Genomic DNA, 17,517 nt, shown 5'->3' with positions numbered 1-17,517 from the left:
TGTGCATAGCAGCATTATTTGTAATAGCCAGAGCCTGGAAATAACCTTGATACCACTCAACCAAAGAATGGATAAAGAAAATATGGCACATGTACACAATGAAGTACTATTCAGAGGTAATAAATAAATAAATAAATAAATAAATAACATCTTGAAATTTCCATGCAAATGGATGGAAGTAGAAAAAACACCATCCTGAGTAAGGTAGCCCAGACCCAGAAAGATGAGCATGGTATGGACTCACTCATAAGTGGATACTAGCTCTATAGCAAAGAATATGGAGCCTATATTGTCCATGACACCAGAGAAGTTAACTAATAAGGAGAATCCTAGGAGAAACATATATAAATCCTCGTTGGAAGGGGAAATAGACAAATCTCCTGATAAAATTGAAAGCTTGGGGGTGGGGGAAAAGGGAGTGTGGAAGTGGAGAAGGAGGGAAGAAGGGAATGGGGAGGAGAACTTGAGGGAATGGTGTAGTTGAGATGGGGGAAGGAGAGAGACAGCAAGCAAGGAAAGAGATATCTTGATTAAGGGAGTCACTATAGGGTTATCAAGAAACATGACACTAAAGAAGTTCCCAAGAATCCACAAGAATGACCCCAGCTAAGATCCTAAACAATAGTGGAGAGGGTACTGGAACCAGCCTTGCCCTGTTGTCAGATTGATCACTATCTTAAATGACACCACAGAACCTACATCCAGCAACTGATGGAAGCAGAGGCAAAGAGCCACAGTGGAGCACTGGGTTGAGATCCCAAAGCCCAGTTGAAGAATGGGAGGAGTGAGAATATGAGCAAAGCAGTCAAGGCCATGATGGGGACACCCACTGAAACAGCTTAACTGAGCTAATGGGAGCTCACCAACTCCAGCTGGACAAGGAAGTAATCAGCATAGGACCAAACTAAGCCCCCTAAATGTGGGTGACAGTTGTATGGTTCGAACAGACTGTGGGATCACTGTCTAAGATTGATCCCTACTACTTGTCCTGGCTTTTTGGAACCTATTGTATTTGAAGTAAAAAAAAAAAAAAATCAGCCCACCCTGAAATCTCAGTTTCTCACTTTGAGCATGGAGAGATGTTCAGTGTTTTGTAACATTCCTTGGTACTTCCTTTAGTTCCATCTTGTGGTTCCTTGTTCCTTACAGTTCACGGAGCTTTTATCTAGTCAGAAAGTGGGACAAGGAGAAGATATGAATGGGTAGATTTTATTGATCCAGTAAAGACTTGGGGCACTTGAGTTCTGCTCACATTCCATTGGGCAGAGCTCAATTCTGAAGCACAGATAGCATGGCCTGGGAATATATTAAATGTACCCTTCCAGAGACTGCAACATTCTATGTCTTTCCCCATCCACCCCAGGTTCCATAAATTCAGTGAATTCCACCAGCACATAGAGAAATTAGTATGGTTTATAACTGGGCAAAGACAAACGGCATATAGCTCATTGACTACAATTCAGCTTCCTGGCCACATTAAATCACCAGAAGCCTAAAAGTTCATATTTAATTGAGACCCCTTGAAAGGACATCCCTTTGGCTGCCTCTATGTGGTTTGCTTTAAAGAGAGCTCTTAGCAATCTACGTTTTGAATGAGAAATTTAATGACTCAAAAAAAAGTAAAATGGTGAAGATCTAAAGTAATATAACTAACTCAAAAGCAAGTATTGAGACTAAACTTCAGATTTCATAATAATCCATATCTACTTAATTCACTTTGATTAAATCCATTCAACGTGGTTAGCTCTGCACTCAACATTTTAAAGAGAGGCCTGATAGTTTCACTGTAGGAGTTTGGAATTTATTTTAAGGAAATAATACTTTTTAAAGCATAGAAAATGCATACATTTAAGTAGTCTTTAGAGTAAGTGGCAGATGTGCAACCTCTGCCCAAGTGCTTCATGATACTTCATAGACAAGAGAGATTTATGTGAAATGCGGCCAAGGGCACATTTCTTTCACTGACTTCAGATTCAGTGAGATACAGACAGAGAAGGAAGGGAACTTATTAAAATGACATTGGAGCTGAGAAGAAGCATGAATGAAAACCTTTTGGGAACACAATAAGGGGGATGGGTGGCTCGGGAGAACTGGCATTGGCAATGGTGGCCATGTAACAGAGCATTTGTGACTCCATTCTAGGTGATTCTGAAATCAGAAGCAGTTAGAGCACTATAGTGGGGACTTGAGTCAACCATAGCATGCCGATCTGAGGGTTTAACAAATATTTTTCAGGTGACATTGTGACGGTGTACTGAGCACCTTGAGCAGAGAGAATACCTTTGAAGAAACTGAACATCAAGACACCAAGGGACTAGATTTAGTGGTACAAGAAAGCCCTCCAGAAGAGAGAATACAGGAGAGAATGACCCCAAACCCCAAAATACTGCATTTATAAAACAATACATGAGAGTGTCAGTGTTATTATGGGAGTAATACCCAAGCAAGTAATTTAGGTCAATGTCCCAATATGGTGGCCTGCTTGTCCACGCATCCCTGTCCTGTTTACATTTTCATTGCAAGAGAAATTATATAACCACCTAAATAAGACCCAGTGCTTTTCTTGCAAAACAATAATTTTTTTGGCAAGGACATTAAGTAAAACCACAAGCCTATTAAGAAATGCAAGATTATGCACATTATCTCTTACAGGCAGGCAGCGATGTTGGTAACACATTGCAGAGATATCTTCTCAAAAGAAACAGATGTTCTCAGTTGACAATAGAAATGCAAACAACAGCTTCAGAATTTTTTCGTCATTTGGTCTACCCATCTATTTATATATTGCCTTTGCTAAGAAAATAAATAAAATAGACAAGCTCACAGATATAAAATAAAGCCAGATAAGAAAAAGTAAAAATAGATGATGGAATCAAGACAAAGAATAATAAAGTAGAAAAACAATGTAGCGCAATGAGTAATACCATTGGAGCATTTAAAAAATGTATGCACATACATAATACTAAACACAAAAATATGATGGCAATGCCCTAGATACTACACAGAAGTGAATGTTCCTAAAAACAGTTTGCATAATAAAGTATATAAATTGAATTATTTATTCAGAGAGGGAAAGACCATTTCTGGACCTGAGACCCCTCCCAAGTACTTTCTCTTGAGGACTTTCTACAAAATAAAGATGAAATAGTAAAAAAAAAAATCATTAATATTGTGTATTTCCCAGGTTGACACTACTTTTAAGAGACAAAGCCTGGTATGAGAGACCTTATATCTCTGAGTATGCCTTAAAAGAGCCAGTGGGACCCCCTTTCTTTACCTTTCTTTCTCTCTCTCCTTTTCACCCTTATTCCACCTCTCGTTTTCATTTTTACTCCCTGGCCATGAGGTAACAGTTTTGTTTTCTTTTTTTTTTCCTACACAAACTTGACGTGATGTGCCTTTTGGTGGCCCAGTGCTGACAAGTCAATTAATCATGGATTAGCACCTACATCACTATAAACAAAAGTTAAACTTCTCCCTTTGTGAGTTGATTGATATGAGTTTGAGTGTTTGGTTCCATATGTGCAGGGTTGCATTCATATATGTGTGCAAGGACGCCTGAGGTCAGCCTCTAGTGTCGTTCCTTAAAGGCTCTCCATTTTGTTTCTGAGATAAGGGTCTCACTGAACCCGGAACAAAAAAAATTGGCTAAACTTGCTGGCCAGTGAGTTCCAAAGATCCATCTGTGTCTTTCTTTCCAGTACTGGGATTATAGGGATGCCTCGTGATGAACAGCTTTTTAGCATTTTAGAGCTCAGACTCGGGTCACCGTGCTGACATGGCAAACACTTCCCCAACTGAGTTGTCTCCTCATTTGCAAATACAGGTATTTCCAGCATTGATGAAAAGCTGACTAGCATGGAGCCAGCAGAGTTGGCAAAGGGCAAACTGGTGACAGAGTCTACAGTAATAAGTTTTGTGCATCATTGAGAAGAGAAATGTAAAAATGTTTTTAAGAGAAGATAGAGAAGGGGAATGGAAACCATCATACCAAAATTTTAGACACACCCATCCACACACAACTCACCAACTTTCTGACTGTCCTCAAGTAACCCAAGAGCAGTCACCAAAAGCAACAATGCAGCAAATTCTCCTTCCTGACTTTCCCTCCTGAAGAAACAACCTTGCGAGAATAAGAACTGATCGGTCATAAGGCATCTTTCCCCAGCAAAATCCCCACTGGTTCTGCCACTGGAGTACACAGTCTCCCCAAGTTCCTGTCATTTGTTCTATAGGTTCCTTATCTACTTCTCCAGCAGTATGTACCCTATAGGTATTCATGAAAGAAATCTTGTTTTCAAGTTCTAACCATGGTGGTTTTCTTGCCACAATAACAAACTCTTACTGTAATATTTGAATAGATGATATTAACTCAACCATTAAAGGGAACAGAGTGGCTCAGCATCCCTCAGTGCATCTTTCTAGATTCTAATTCTTTCCAGCAAGCCTTTGACACCAGTGCTTCTGTGAGATTGAGCACAGACATTACGTTTCTCATTAGTGCTCTGTTCTGTGCTCTTTGACACTCAATATGGTAACATCAGGTCAAAGCTGATGCGCTTAATAAGCACAAGTTCCCAAACATAAGAGCACTATTTTCAAAATGAGATCATGCAAAGGAAGACCATAGCCAACGATTGAAATACTCTCACAGAGAAATTTGGGTTTAGATGAAACCAAGGAGAATTAAAACCCAAGGCTACACTGGTTGAATTTTGAAATTATTTAAAAACTTATATTCAGCCTTTCCATTCACTTGGAAATGATTTATACATAATCACTTCAGTTTGTACTGTTTGGGGTTTTGCTTATTTGCCAACAGAGGGCTGGCCTAGGTTGGCAATCTGCTTCCATCCACCTATATCATTAGCTTCCTCATCCAGTATCCGTGGGGTATAGCACTGAGATGAAGACAGAGAACTGAGTGAAGAATGAGCAGTCCCAGGCTTCTGAGAGATAGCAGCCTAATATATTCTAAAGTCAGCTGATGGGCTTCTTGCAATAGATGCAGAGGAGGAGGATTAAGTTTGGGTGAGAAAACACAAGAAACTTCATGGGACTATGTGAAATTGGTTTTAAGCCCCGCACTAAAACCCAGGGTCATTCTAACATGAGACAACTGACTAAGACAGTTTCAGACAGACAGATATCCTTCCGGGACTACATCCACTCACTCCTTGGCATTTGTATCTTTCCTCCCTACAAACTTTAACTTCTGTGCTGCTTTTTGAACTAAATAAGACTCTCAAATGTCCAAACAAAAATTCCCCATGGGGAATCTTGTTGAATCTTCTAGAGTTGGGCATGACTTAATCCAACCCTTATATAAAAGTTGCTCTAGCCAACCCACTTACTACCCTCTTTGTTTAAACTGGGAACCATGGTCCGTGTTCTCTGTTAACAACCACAATACCAGGCTTCCAAACAACACAACTGGATTATTGAAGACAGACATTAACCAACAAGTTGCCCTTTGACACAGCCCATAAGGAAAACTAACAGACATATGTCTAAGGCAAGTTTTGTATGGTGGTAGCTTGAATAGAACCAGACTGTTCATGGATACTATTCAGTGCATAGATGCCATCATTGAGGGGGCGTTCTCCAGTAGATATCTATCACCTCTAAATCTATACTTCACCTGAAGACCCAAAACTTCTCTTCTTTCCTCCTGTCCTAGTCCTTTATCCTAGGATATTCTTTCAAGGACTGGAGACTAAAAAATGTGGCTCACACATTATGGTCAGCACTAGCCAGTTTCAGTCATGACAGAGGCAATCCGTGACTATGAGCTGTACAATACAGTAACCCAACCACACTCCACTATTGACATTTTCAAAGTGGCTAGTACAAATAAAGACCTGGATTTTTGTCATTGTTGGTTTATTTCATTTCAGCTCTGTCTACTATGAGCTAGTGGGTACTCTACCTGATGACACAGGTCTAATCCTTGACCCTTAAAAACTAAGAATTAGTTCCATTTTGTTTTTCCTCCTGATTCTTTCTGATTTTCTCCTAATATTCCTAAGAAAATAAACTTGAAATTGCCTAAATCATGGAAAAATTAGTCTACTAAGATCTATTTGAAGCGTTGTTCTATTAGTAATAAAGGCTCAGGAGTCAAATATTGGCTTAAAAATCTGATAGATCAAGAAAGCAGTAGAGGCCATCTGATCCTTTCTCTCTACCTCCCCAGATTGTAAAAGTCCACAAAACTGTCTAAGCACCCCCACTCTTTCCTGTGCCTCTGTATTATATGCTGGTCCTCCAAATTCCCTATGGCCAATCCCAATCAGTTAGTCATGGACACTGCCATCTGATTCAAGATTTAATGTTGTTAAAAGTCTCAGAGTGTTGAGCATGACCTTAAGTGTGTTTTGGCCATTCGAAGTTCTTCTGTTGAGAATTCTCTTTTCAGTTCAGTACCCCATTTTTTAATTGGGAGGAGAGGAGGAAGTGGAAATTTTTATAAATAAATAAATAAAAAGTCTCAGAGTGTTTCAGTATGATCAAATAATCCTGTGACATCCATTAGTTTACCTGAAAATTTTATGAGTTTATTTTTTCTCTGCAGCTGAGTAATACTCCTTTATATTTATGAACCATGATTTTCTAACCCTTTCAATTGTTGGTTGACATCTACCTTTACTCATTTCTTGACTGTGTTAGTCAGCATTCTCTAAAAGAACAGAATTGATAGAATGCATGGGGTGTGTGTGTGTGTGTGTGTGTGTGTGTATGTGTGTGTGTGTGTTAGGATTTCTGTTGCGGTGAAAAGACACCATGACTACAGCAACTTTTATAAATAGAAACACTCAACTAGGTGGCTTACAAGTCCAGAGGTTTAGTTCATTATCATCATGGTGGGACATGGAAGTGTGCAAGCAGAAGTGCTGGAGAATGAGCTGAGAGTCCTACATCTTGATCCACAGGCAACAGGAAGTGAACTGAAACACTTGGTGTAGCTTGAGCATACATAGGCCTAAAGCCACACACCCCACAGTGACATACTGTCTTCAACAAGGCCATACCAACTGCAAAAAAAAAAATATACCTGCTAATATTGCCACTACCAATAACCTTAGGAGGTCCAATTACATTCAAACTACCATAGTGTGAATGTATGGATGGATGTGTGCTTGATTTATCAGGGTGGTTAGCAGATTGGTCAGCATAGTCCAACAATAACCATCTACTGATGGAAAGGACAGGAGTGCAGCAGTGGTTCAGACCATGAAAACTGGATGCCTCAGAAGTACCAATCTAGTGCTGTAATCTCAGGGGGTTCCTAGAGAACTGTGGATCTTCAGTTTAGATTGGGATATGATGAACTTGCTACCACACACACATATATATATATATATATATATATATATATATATATATATATATATTATCCTGTTGCCCCAGTAACCAAGCTGTTGGTGATGCAGGCCTCATAGTGGTTCTTTGCTAGTACTATTGAAGTCCATGGGACACTCTAGCCTCTGTTCTCCCCTGGGTCAAGGACCACTGCTCTGTAGAGTCTTGGGGCTTAGGAACAAATAACAATAATTATATGGACTTATATCAAGTCCTCCATTTTATTACACTGCTTTTAGGCCAGGGCCATGCATTTTATTTGAAATCAAGTATGATGATAACTCCGGCAGTATTCCTTTTGTTCAGGATTACTTTGGCTAGCCTTGATCTTTTGTGTCTCTCCATATCAATTTTCAGATTCTCTCTCTCTCTCTTTCTCTCTCTCTCTCTCTCTCTCTCTCTCTCTCTCTCTCTCTATCTGTGTGTGTGTGTGTGTGTGTGTTGGTGTGTTGGTGCTGGAAATCTGAACCCCATGTTTGCACAGCAAATACTTTACAGACTGTGCCATCTCTCCAGTCCATATTTCTTATTTTTATTGTTTTTGTTGAACTATATTTTTTACTCTGTTCCCCTTCCTTCTGCCCCCCTTCCACCCTCTCTCACGATCTTCACGCTCCCAATTTACTCAGGCAATCTTGTCTTTTTCTACTCCCCATGTAGATTAAACACATGCATGTCTCTCTTAGAGTCCTCTTTGTTGACTAGGTTCACTGTGATTATGAATTATAAACTAGTTTGGTTTGGGTTGGGGGGTTCCTTATGTCTAAAAGCCACTTAAGAGTGAGAAAATATTATATTTCTTGTGCCCAGACACACGTGTCATGTGTTCTATCTTACATGCGAATCCTAATTTCAAATATTTGGTGTGAGTATCTAATGTTATCTCAAGGCTCTACTGTTGTGATAAAACACCATAACTAAAAATAACTTGGAGAGAAAATTTCAATCCTGCATGAAGGGAATTCAAGGCAGGAATTCAAGGTAGGAAACTTGAAGCAGGAACTGAAGCAGAAGCCTTGGAGAAAGGCTGCTTATTGACCTACTCTTTGTGGTTTACTCAGCCTATTTCATTATAGTTCCCAGTATCACCAGCCCAAGACTTGGCCTTCTCATATCAATCATCAATTAAGAAAATGTACCACAAGATTACTTTCAGACCTGTCTTGTGGGAATATTTTCTCAGCTGAGGTTCCCTCTTCCAGAATTTGATGTGGGACTCCCCACTGTATGCTGTGATTACCATTAATGAATAAATAAAACTGGCTTGGCCTGATAGGGTAGAATAGAGGTAGGCAGAGAAACCTAAGCGGAATGCTGGAAGAAAGAAGGGAAGAATCAGAGAGAAGCCATGTAGCCCCTCCAAAGACAGATGCTGGAACTTTAGCCAGTAAGCCACGGCCATGTGGCCATACACACATTAATAGAAATGAGTTAAATTAATATGTAAAGGTTAACTAATAAGAAGCTAGAGCTAATGGGCCAAGCAATGATTTAATTAATACAGTTTTGTGTGATTGTTTTGGGACTAAGGGACTGGGAACCAACAAGAGGCTGGGAACCGATAAGTGACTCTCTCCTCCTACAAGAATCTCTCTAGCCTGTGTCAAGTTGACATAAAAAACAACCAGCACAAATAACAACAGTCAAAGACCAGCTTTATTAAATGACACTGCTGTGGATTCCAGAACAGACAGATAGCAACAGATGTTTCCTTATCCCTGAAATACAATGAAACCACATGAAGGTAGAAAGCCCACATGGTGGGTGGGGGAGCAATTCTTTAACAATCCCAGAATATTAATCCAAAGAGTTAGAATTTAATATTAGTCACAGAAAAACAAATTATTCTTTACCTAAGTTTAAGAACTATTATATTATTATGAGACATTATTGTGATATATATGTGTGTTCATTTTCTTTTATTCTCCCTAGTGTAAGTGTGAACTACAAAAATTAAACAGGATTTACAATAACCCCCTGCTATTTATAAATCTCCAATAGGCTAAATTAATACATTGAGTCCCATGTATAGCTCCCTGGTTCCCAGCAGGCATAGAAAAAAAAAGAAATAAAGAAAAGACAACAATAAAGCACTATGAAACAATCTACAATGAGCAACAATTATAAATTTTATTTTGACGGGGGAGAAAAAGTACTTCCTTTTTGTTGGATCTCACTTAAGCACAGTTAGGTAGCACTGAAAGATTTAACAGCAATGTGTGCCCATCATTGTTTTCCATCCTAGAACTTTTTGAGTGTGCCAAATTAAACAATTGTTGTCATTAAGCAATCATTCTCACTTTCTTCTCCCAAGTCCCTGTCAATTGTTTTTATAATCCTTGTTCTTAATGATTAGGGTCTTCTAGGTACCTTATAAAAGGGAAATCACACATCTGTTCTCTGTCTTGTTTATTAAACTTAGCATAATGTTTTTAAAGTATATTCATCTTAGGAAATATATGTGTATCTTGTATGTATTTGTAGTGAGATATAGGTGGCATACTGCAAGATAGAAATAAATATATACAAACCTGTTTCCTTTTAACACTGAATAATAATCTACTCTCTATATATACCATAGCTTGTTTTCTCGTGCATATATTAATGGAAACCTAGATTCTTTCAACCCCTTGGCTATTGGGAATAAAGTTGATATAGATTTCTACATATTGGAGTCCCTACTTTTCATTATTTTGAGGCTTATAAACATAACAGAAGGCTGACTCATTCTGTGTGGTGTTGTTGGGGCTTCTGTCCTGCCGGTTCCGACAGTTGTTAAGTCCCAAAGAAATCACACAGAAGTCTACATTAACTATAAACTGATTGTCCCATTAGCTCAGGCTTCTTATTAACTCTTTTTTTAATTAATTAATTTATTTGTTTATAAAAATTTCCACTTCCTCCCCTCCTTATTAACTCTTATAACTTATATTAACCCATTATTCTAGCATATGTTAGCTACATGGCTTGGTACCTTTTTCAGTGGGGCAGGTCACATCTTTCTTCTTCTGTGTCTGGGCAGGACATCAGAGGAATGGGCTTTCTTCTTCCCAGAATTCTCCTGTTCTCATTGTCCCACCTCTACTTCCTGTCTGGTTGTCCCGCCTATACTTTCTTCCTGGCTACTGGCCAATCAGTGTTTATTTCAAATATAATTGACAGAATACAGACCATTCTCCCACACCAGTGTGGTGTCATGGTTTGAAGGGAAAAGCCCCCATAGGTTCATATATTTGAATGTTTGGTCCCAGTTGGTGGAATTGTTTGGGAAGGAGCAAGAGCTATGGCCTTACTAGAGTGGGCACGATCTTTTTGGAGGAGCTGTGTCACTGGTGATAGGTTTTGAAGTTTCAAAAGTCCACACCAGTGACAGTTTCTCCCGCTATCTGCTGCCTGTAGAACAGGATGTAAAGCTCTCAGTCACTGCTCTGGTGTCATGCTGGTCTACCTACCTGTTACCATGTTCCCTGCCATGACATTCATGGACTAACCTTCCAAAACTGTAAGCAAGGCCCCAATTAAGCACTTCCTTTTATATAGGTTACCTTGGTCATGCTGTCTCTTCACAGCAGTAGTAACTAAGATACATGGTAATTCAATTTTCATTTTAAAGGAACAGGCACACTATCATGCAACTATGACATTGTCTGTTTTCACTAGAAACCCGCAAGGGTTCCAATTTCTACACGTAACTACCAACATATTTCCTTTTTAAAAGATGAAGTTTGAGTTATCTCTGGTGTCTTTGGCTGGAACGACATTCTGTGCTTACTGCAGCTGTCCAGTCATACTCACCGCGCTGCCTTTATTAGAGGTCCAGCAAGGGACTCCCCATATCTGTCATTCTCTTCCCATTTCTGTATGCAGTTTTCCTAGCCTGCCTGCCAGTTCCCAGATAACAGATGCAGAGGCTTAATATGAATTATAACTGTTCGGCCAATGGCCTGGGCTTGTTTCTAGCTAATTCTTACATTTAAATTAACCCGTATTTCTTATCTATGCTTTGTCACATGCTGTTGGGAGCCACCTGGAGGCACAGGTGGTCCTGCAGTTTGGAGGTATACCTGCTTAGCCACGTGGGCTGAGCACCCTTGCCTGCACCCTTGCTTGCACATGCTCAGACCAGCAGAATGGCATTAACCAATCAGGACAGTGTTCAAGCCTCTCCACCGTTTAAAAGCAGCTGCCTCGGGGCTCAACTTCCTCTCTCTAAGCTTTCTCTTGTCCCTGCTCTATCTTCCCTTCCCCCAATTTTCCTCAATCAAAGGGCTCCGAATAAAGACGTGACCAGGGAAGGAATTCTCGTTTTTGGTGGCGTTCATTCCTGCTGGTCAGGATGCGCGCCGCAACTGGTGCTCGAAACCTCGGGACGCCGAGGGACCCTGACAACTATGCCGGGGGACCCTGAGCAGGAAGCGCCCAGCAACTGGAGCTAAAAGCCTGGGAAGAAAAAGCCGAAATCAGACACCAGGACACAGAGAGCCGTGAATTTCAGAACTCTGAACACGTGGAGCGGTGAGTGACGTCAGTTAAATCCTCCAGAAAGGGGAGGAAAAAGAATGGAAAAAGTATAGGCCTAAAAAGAAAAGAAAATAGAAAGAATCAAAGTTAAGGTATCTGAAAGAAGGTACAGAAAGCAACGGGGAAGAAAAATCCCTTAAGTTCAGTGCAGGAGGAATGTAAATAAAAACAACAGCAAAAAAGGCGAGGTTTACGGTTGGGAGATCCGCGGCTTCCTCCGTCCGTACTCGCTGTTAGAGACCAGGGCAACAGTCTCGTAGGGAGGCGGGCTTGATCGAGTTCGAAGACTGCCTTTCCTGTTCTTAAAGAGCCACACAGCTTTTGGAGGTGATTTTCGCCTAATTTTGTTAAGAGAGCTCAGTCTCTGGCTCTCACGTACAGAAAACTTTAATTTTGATTGAGGAAGTAGCCGGCGTGGTGGCGCACGCCTTTAATCCCAGCACTTGAGTTCTGAGCACAAACTCTGAACCGCGTTTCCATAGCAACATGGGCGGGCGTCAGCGGGGACACGTGCTGAGTGCTCGTCACTCCCTGGCCCCTGGGAAGGTCTGAGACTGGGGCCCCCCGCGGCCCTAACCGGGCTCTCCCCGAGCGGGGAGGTGAGTTCCCAGAGAACGGGGCTCCGCGCGCGGGCAGACCGGGCAGGAGAGGCTCCCCCCTCGCCGGAGCTTGGAAAAGGCTCATGGCCGGCGGAGTTCTATGCCTGAGGTGAGGCAGGGTGCACAGTTCGCAGGTACGGGATAAACGCAGGTACGGGATAAACGGCGAGCCCGCGCACGGCCCGGGGCGGAGCCATGCCTTTGGGCCATGCGGAGTGCGCCACGGTGGGCCGTGCCTCAGAGGCGGAGCTGCTGCTGCTGCTCACAGCCAAGGTCGCCAAAAATTTAGTCAGATAAAAACATTTATCCCCCAAACATCGTCCCTTTGTCAGCAGGAAGTAGTCAGATTGATGGTCTACGCCCATTTTCCCTCAAAGACCTGGTCCTAATTATCATAATAAAGGCGCGTCAACCTGGTTACCATTACCTATTGCCTCTGACAATGGGTGGAATAAAGCAATGCTACCTAGAGGTTTTTTCATTTGAATGTGGGCCTGGAGAGATGGCTCAGAGGTTAAGAGCACTGCCTGCTCTTCCAAAGGTCATGAGTTCAATTCCCAGTGACAACTGTTTTGGTTTTAGACAATAGAGGGGGACTACCAGTGACAGCTTCCCCCAGAGAAAGGATTTCTCTTGCATTCTTTACATTTAATTTTTAATTCAAAATATTGCTGGAAAAACTGCAACAGACAGACATGCTCTGTTTGAAAGCAATTCCGTTTAATTCTAAGGCCTGCTTTGATGGCACAGACAAACAAGATTTGCTCTTTGAAACGGAGACATGCAAATCTCTAAGTTCAAAACCAGCCTACTTCCAGTACTGATTGTGCTGAATTTTTACACTGAGAGTTTTTAATACTCTTAAATGTTAATTTGGGAGGTAACATTTAATACTCTTAAATGTTAACAAAAATAACATAGTTTTGTTTATGTTTTTCTAGGAATGCTGACATACATCTGGGTGCCAGCGAGACTGACAAGAGAAATAAAGAAGAAAGATGACCCAGTGGATGCTGAGTGTCCTGCTGTGGAAGATTCGTGCAGAGACAGCAGAGATGACCTTCTGGGCGGTGTCAAGAGCAGCTGTTTCACACCATCGACTTGAGCAGCACCCTGTGCAACCTCTTATCTCTTACTCTATTTTGCCTTTTCCTTCCTTAGGAATGGGTGGGAGCAGAGATATTCTTGGCATGCTGTGTCTAGGTGGAAGAGCTGTATGTCTTTGATTGGTGTGCTACCTGCTAGCCCAAGTGAGGTGGGACAAGGTCTTTGTGGCACAGGCCTTGGCAGCCTTGGAATGTGTATCCTCACCCCAGGTTTGGCTCTCAGCCTCAAAAGAGCTCATAGGCAATTAGCCATGCATAGCCTTTGCACCCTCTAGGGACCAGATAGTCCCACAAAGCACGGAGGAAGGTATGCATTGGCAGAGGGTGTGTCTTGCTTTTCTTTTCTTTAATCGGTCCACACATCATGAGGTGGGGACCAGATTGGAAAATAGTTTTGCCTTATTGCTCTTAAAGACAATAATAGGGGGAGCTGTTGGGAGCCACCTGGAGGCACAGGTGGTCCTGCAGTTTGGAGGTATACCTGGCTTAGCCACGTGGGGCTGAGCACCCTTGCCTGCACCCTTGCTTGCACATGCTCAGACCAGCAGAATGGCATTAACCAATCAGGACAGTGTTCAAGCCTCTCCACCGTTTAAAAGCAGCTGCCTCGGGGCTCAACTTCCTCTCTCTAAGCTTTCTCTTGTCCCTGCTCTATCTTCCCTTCCCCCAATTTTCCTCAATCAAAGGGCTCCGAATAAAGACGTGACCAGGGAAGGAATTCTCATTTTTGGTGGCGTTCATTCCTGCTGGTCAGGATGCGCGCCGCAACATGCCCATCTTGTTTCTCTCTGTATCTGCTGTGACTCCTCTCTTTGCCCTTCTTCCCAGCATTCTCAGTTTGGATCTTCTTCCTAACCCACCCTGTCTAGCTATTGGACAGTCAGCTTCTTTATTAAACCAATCACAGCAGCATATATTCGCACAGTATAAAGAGTATTCCACACATCTCCCTGCTTTCACCATTATGACAACGTAGACCAGGGAAGTCTGGAGAATAGTGGAATTCATCTTCAGGGAATCTCAGAATTATATTACCTGCAAACTGAATGTTTTCTCTCTGTCTCTAGCTCAAGGTCTAACAGGCCATTCAGCATGAGTACATCACTCCCCTCCACACTCTAAAACAATGTTTCTCAACCTTCCTAATGCTGTGATCCTTTTAAATTGTTCTACATGTTGTGGTAACCCCCAACTATAAAATTACTTTCTTTGCTACTTCATAACTATAACTTTTGTGAATTGTGACAAAAAGATATAATATTTCTGATGGTGTTAGGGTGTCCCTGTAAAAGTGTTGTTCAATCACAAAGGGGTCACAACCTACAGGTTGAGAACCATTGCTCTGGAAGAACTGGAAAACCCTTAAAATTGGAAACATCAAGTACATGAGTAGGATGCAGAAGAGATGCTCAGTACAAAGGACCCTGCCAAGAACCCAACCTGATAGAAAACTTTAAGCAAGCCACTTCATCTTTCTGGGACTTGATTTTTCACATGTGTACCAGATAAAGTCTTTCAATAAAAAAGTTGGAAGTCTCTGGTTTCACCCATGTAAACAAGTGCATGTAATGAGCAAAGTAAGATAACATCCATTAGTAATAAACTATGTACTCCATTTATAAGGTCTGTGTTATCTGATACGAGAAACCTGTCACAGTAAAATTTGGTGTCCATGTAGACACAAAAGAGAATACCAGAAAGCACAGAAACAGACCCAGGAACACCAGATAAATGCTGAACATCAACTGAGCCTCTGGGCACATGCAGGATATGTGCTTTGTGTATTATTGTTCCTCAGATTATCACTTAATCCCTGTAACATGGTAACTGATATAAAAGGCTAATTCATTGAGAACATAATGATGTCTGTTATTTGTTTTCTCTCCTTGCTTAATACTCCTTGGAACCCAACCAAAAGCAAGCTTTACCTAGTCCCCATCAGGGGAATCAGCAGAGCTGTATTGATAAATTCTAGTCAGAATAACAGTTATCCATACTATAAATGCTGCCTACAAATGGTAAAGCAGAAGAATAGACTACTTTTTAATATATAAATAAAATAACTGTTGCCAAAATTTAAAATTAGGCATGTTTTATGTTTTGTTTTATTTTAAAGATCCAACATTTTTACCTTTTTTGGTAAGCAACTACAAAAACAAACAAAAATTGGACAGCTGGGCACAAAAGGTAGCAGAACAGGTTCTGGGCTGCTTGCTAGGCAGACAGGAGCTCCTTTGATAACTTTATCCTCTGGGAGAGCTGGATAGTGCCCACAGGGACAATGAACACCTAACTTCTCTCCAACCTGAGTGGAGGGTAAGAACCTGTATTTCTCTTAAGCTTTCCTGGAGGAAGTGTCATACAAGACATCCTGGCTTTGACTATTGGCTCATATAGACCTCCAAAATTCATGATGCAAGCAGTTCTTTTATAAGAAAGTGTACTGGAGATTAGAAAAATGGTGGAAGTCTCAAAAACAAGAGTAAGGCTCAATGGTCATCCTGGTTATGATAAACTGACTACTGATGTTCCTGGTTTGGTAACAAGAGCCTATGTAAAACACCAAAATTCTAATCTACCAATCTACTAATGTTATCATCAAAGTTAAAGCACCTTTAGTTCATAAGCAGTTAATAGCAGTTAGCAGTACAGCATAGATAACTCCTCCTGGTTGGACCCTGGCATACTTTTGGACCTTAACTTTCTAGTAATAGTTGTAACTGTTAGGTGTATTTCTTAAGACACAAATAATTCCAATCAGACCAAATTAGACTGAATTAAAGATGTTCATGTTTAATGCAATGCTCCTGGATGGAGCCAGGAAAGCATGGCGAGGGGAAAAGAGCAGAGAAGACCACACAAAGCCCAGAGACCATGTGTTCCTTTTCTGGGTAGCAGCCTAAATAGCCTGTGGGAGTGATCCACTTCTTGGCAGGCTTTTGCAACCCTCCCTGGAAAGGGATCACTGCTTAGTGGGCTTACCTGGAGGTAGAGTCCAGACCAAAGCAACTCCCAGGGGAGGGGACTTGAAATGGAGCTTCCTGCTCCATTTCTGCTCCATTGACACTCTAAGGATGAATGCCAGGGGCTGGGTGATGCTTCCAACCCAAACAGTAACCTCAGAATATACAGCCAATAAAAGTTTGAGTAGCATTGATTTCTCTTGCATTGGAAATGGGAGTCTATGCTTGATGCAGCTCAATGGTGTTGAACACAGAGACTTCAAACAAAGATGATCTATCATAAATTTCATATTCAGCCATAGAAAGAAATGAATAAGATAAAGGAGGCATGGACAATTTTCCTATGGTGGTTACAGCTCAAAACTTACACAAACAATGTTTGAGTTTAAGATCCCATTGTCTAGAATTAAGGTTCTTGCTTTGGGATGATGGAGATAGAGAAAATACAGTAGCCCAAAGGAAACTTCCATCAGAAAAGAAGAATAGCAGACAGTGGAGAAATAGTAACAACCTCTGTCACACAGGACAAATCCTGGTGCCAGCCTCCATTGGGAAAGTCAAATGGCCTTATCCATAGTTGGTACCTATTCAGCCAGGAGGTGGGCATCCATCCAAGAATGGACAGTTGGATACTTCTTCCTAGGAAGCTAAAACTCGAGTGTGGGAGGCAAGGAGGGAAAGCAGCCTCAGAGATTCTATGGTAGAGGGTTGCTGGGGAGTCCACTTGCTGCGGAAGAGGTTGCTGTGCTCCCTTCTCCACTCTGAAAACTATGAACTCCTGCTGCCCCCAACCCTGACTCAAACACTACTGCTGTGTGTTCTACAACCACTCTGCCTCACCACTCCATTTTGGATGTCTTCCTGGTATATTTCCTCTTGCTGTTCTTGGCTACACTCTATGCTCCACCGAGGAACACTAACTGAGCTTCAGCCTGAGGAAACAAAAAGTGACTCAAAGTCAAGGGG

The 17,517-nt window shown here is 41.5% G+C and overlaps 1 pseudogene; it reads left to right on the top strand.

Moving 5' to 3' along the window:
* The first annotated feature begins 12,379 nt into the window (after nucleotides 1–12,379).
* On the top strand, nucleotides 12,380–12,637 carry LOC148119583 (Nuclear RNase P; annotated as a pseudogene).
* Nucleotides 12,638–17,517: the final 4,880 nt, after the last annotated feature.

This window comes from Myodes glareolus, chromosome 16, assembly GCF_982192425.1.
Source record: "Myodes glareolus chromosome 16, mMyoGla1.1, whole genome shotgun sequence".
Taxonomy (NCBI): Eukaryota; Metazoa; Chordata; class Mammalia; order Rodentia; family Cricetidae; genus Myodes; species Myodes glareolus.
Note: the sequence above shows the minus strand (reverse complement) of the source record. Positions and strands in the feature narration are given on the sequence as shown.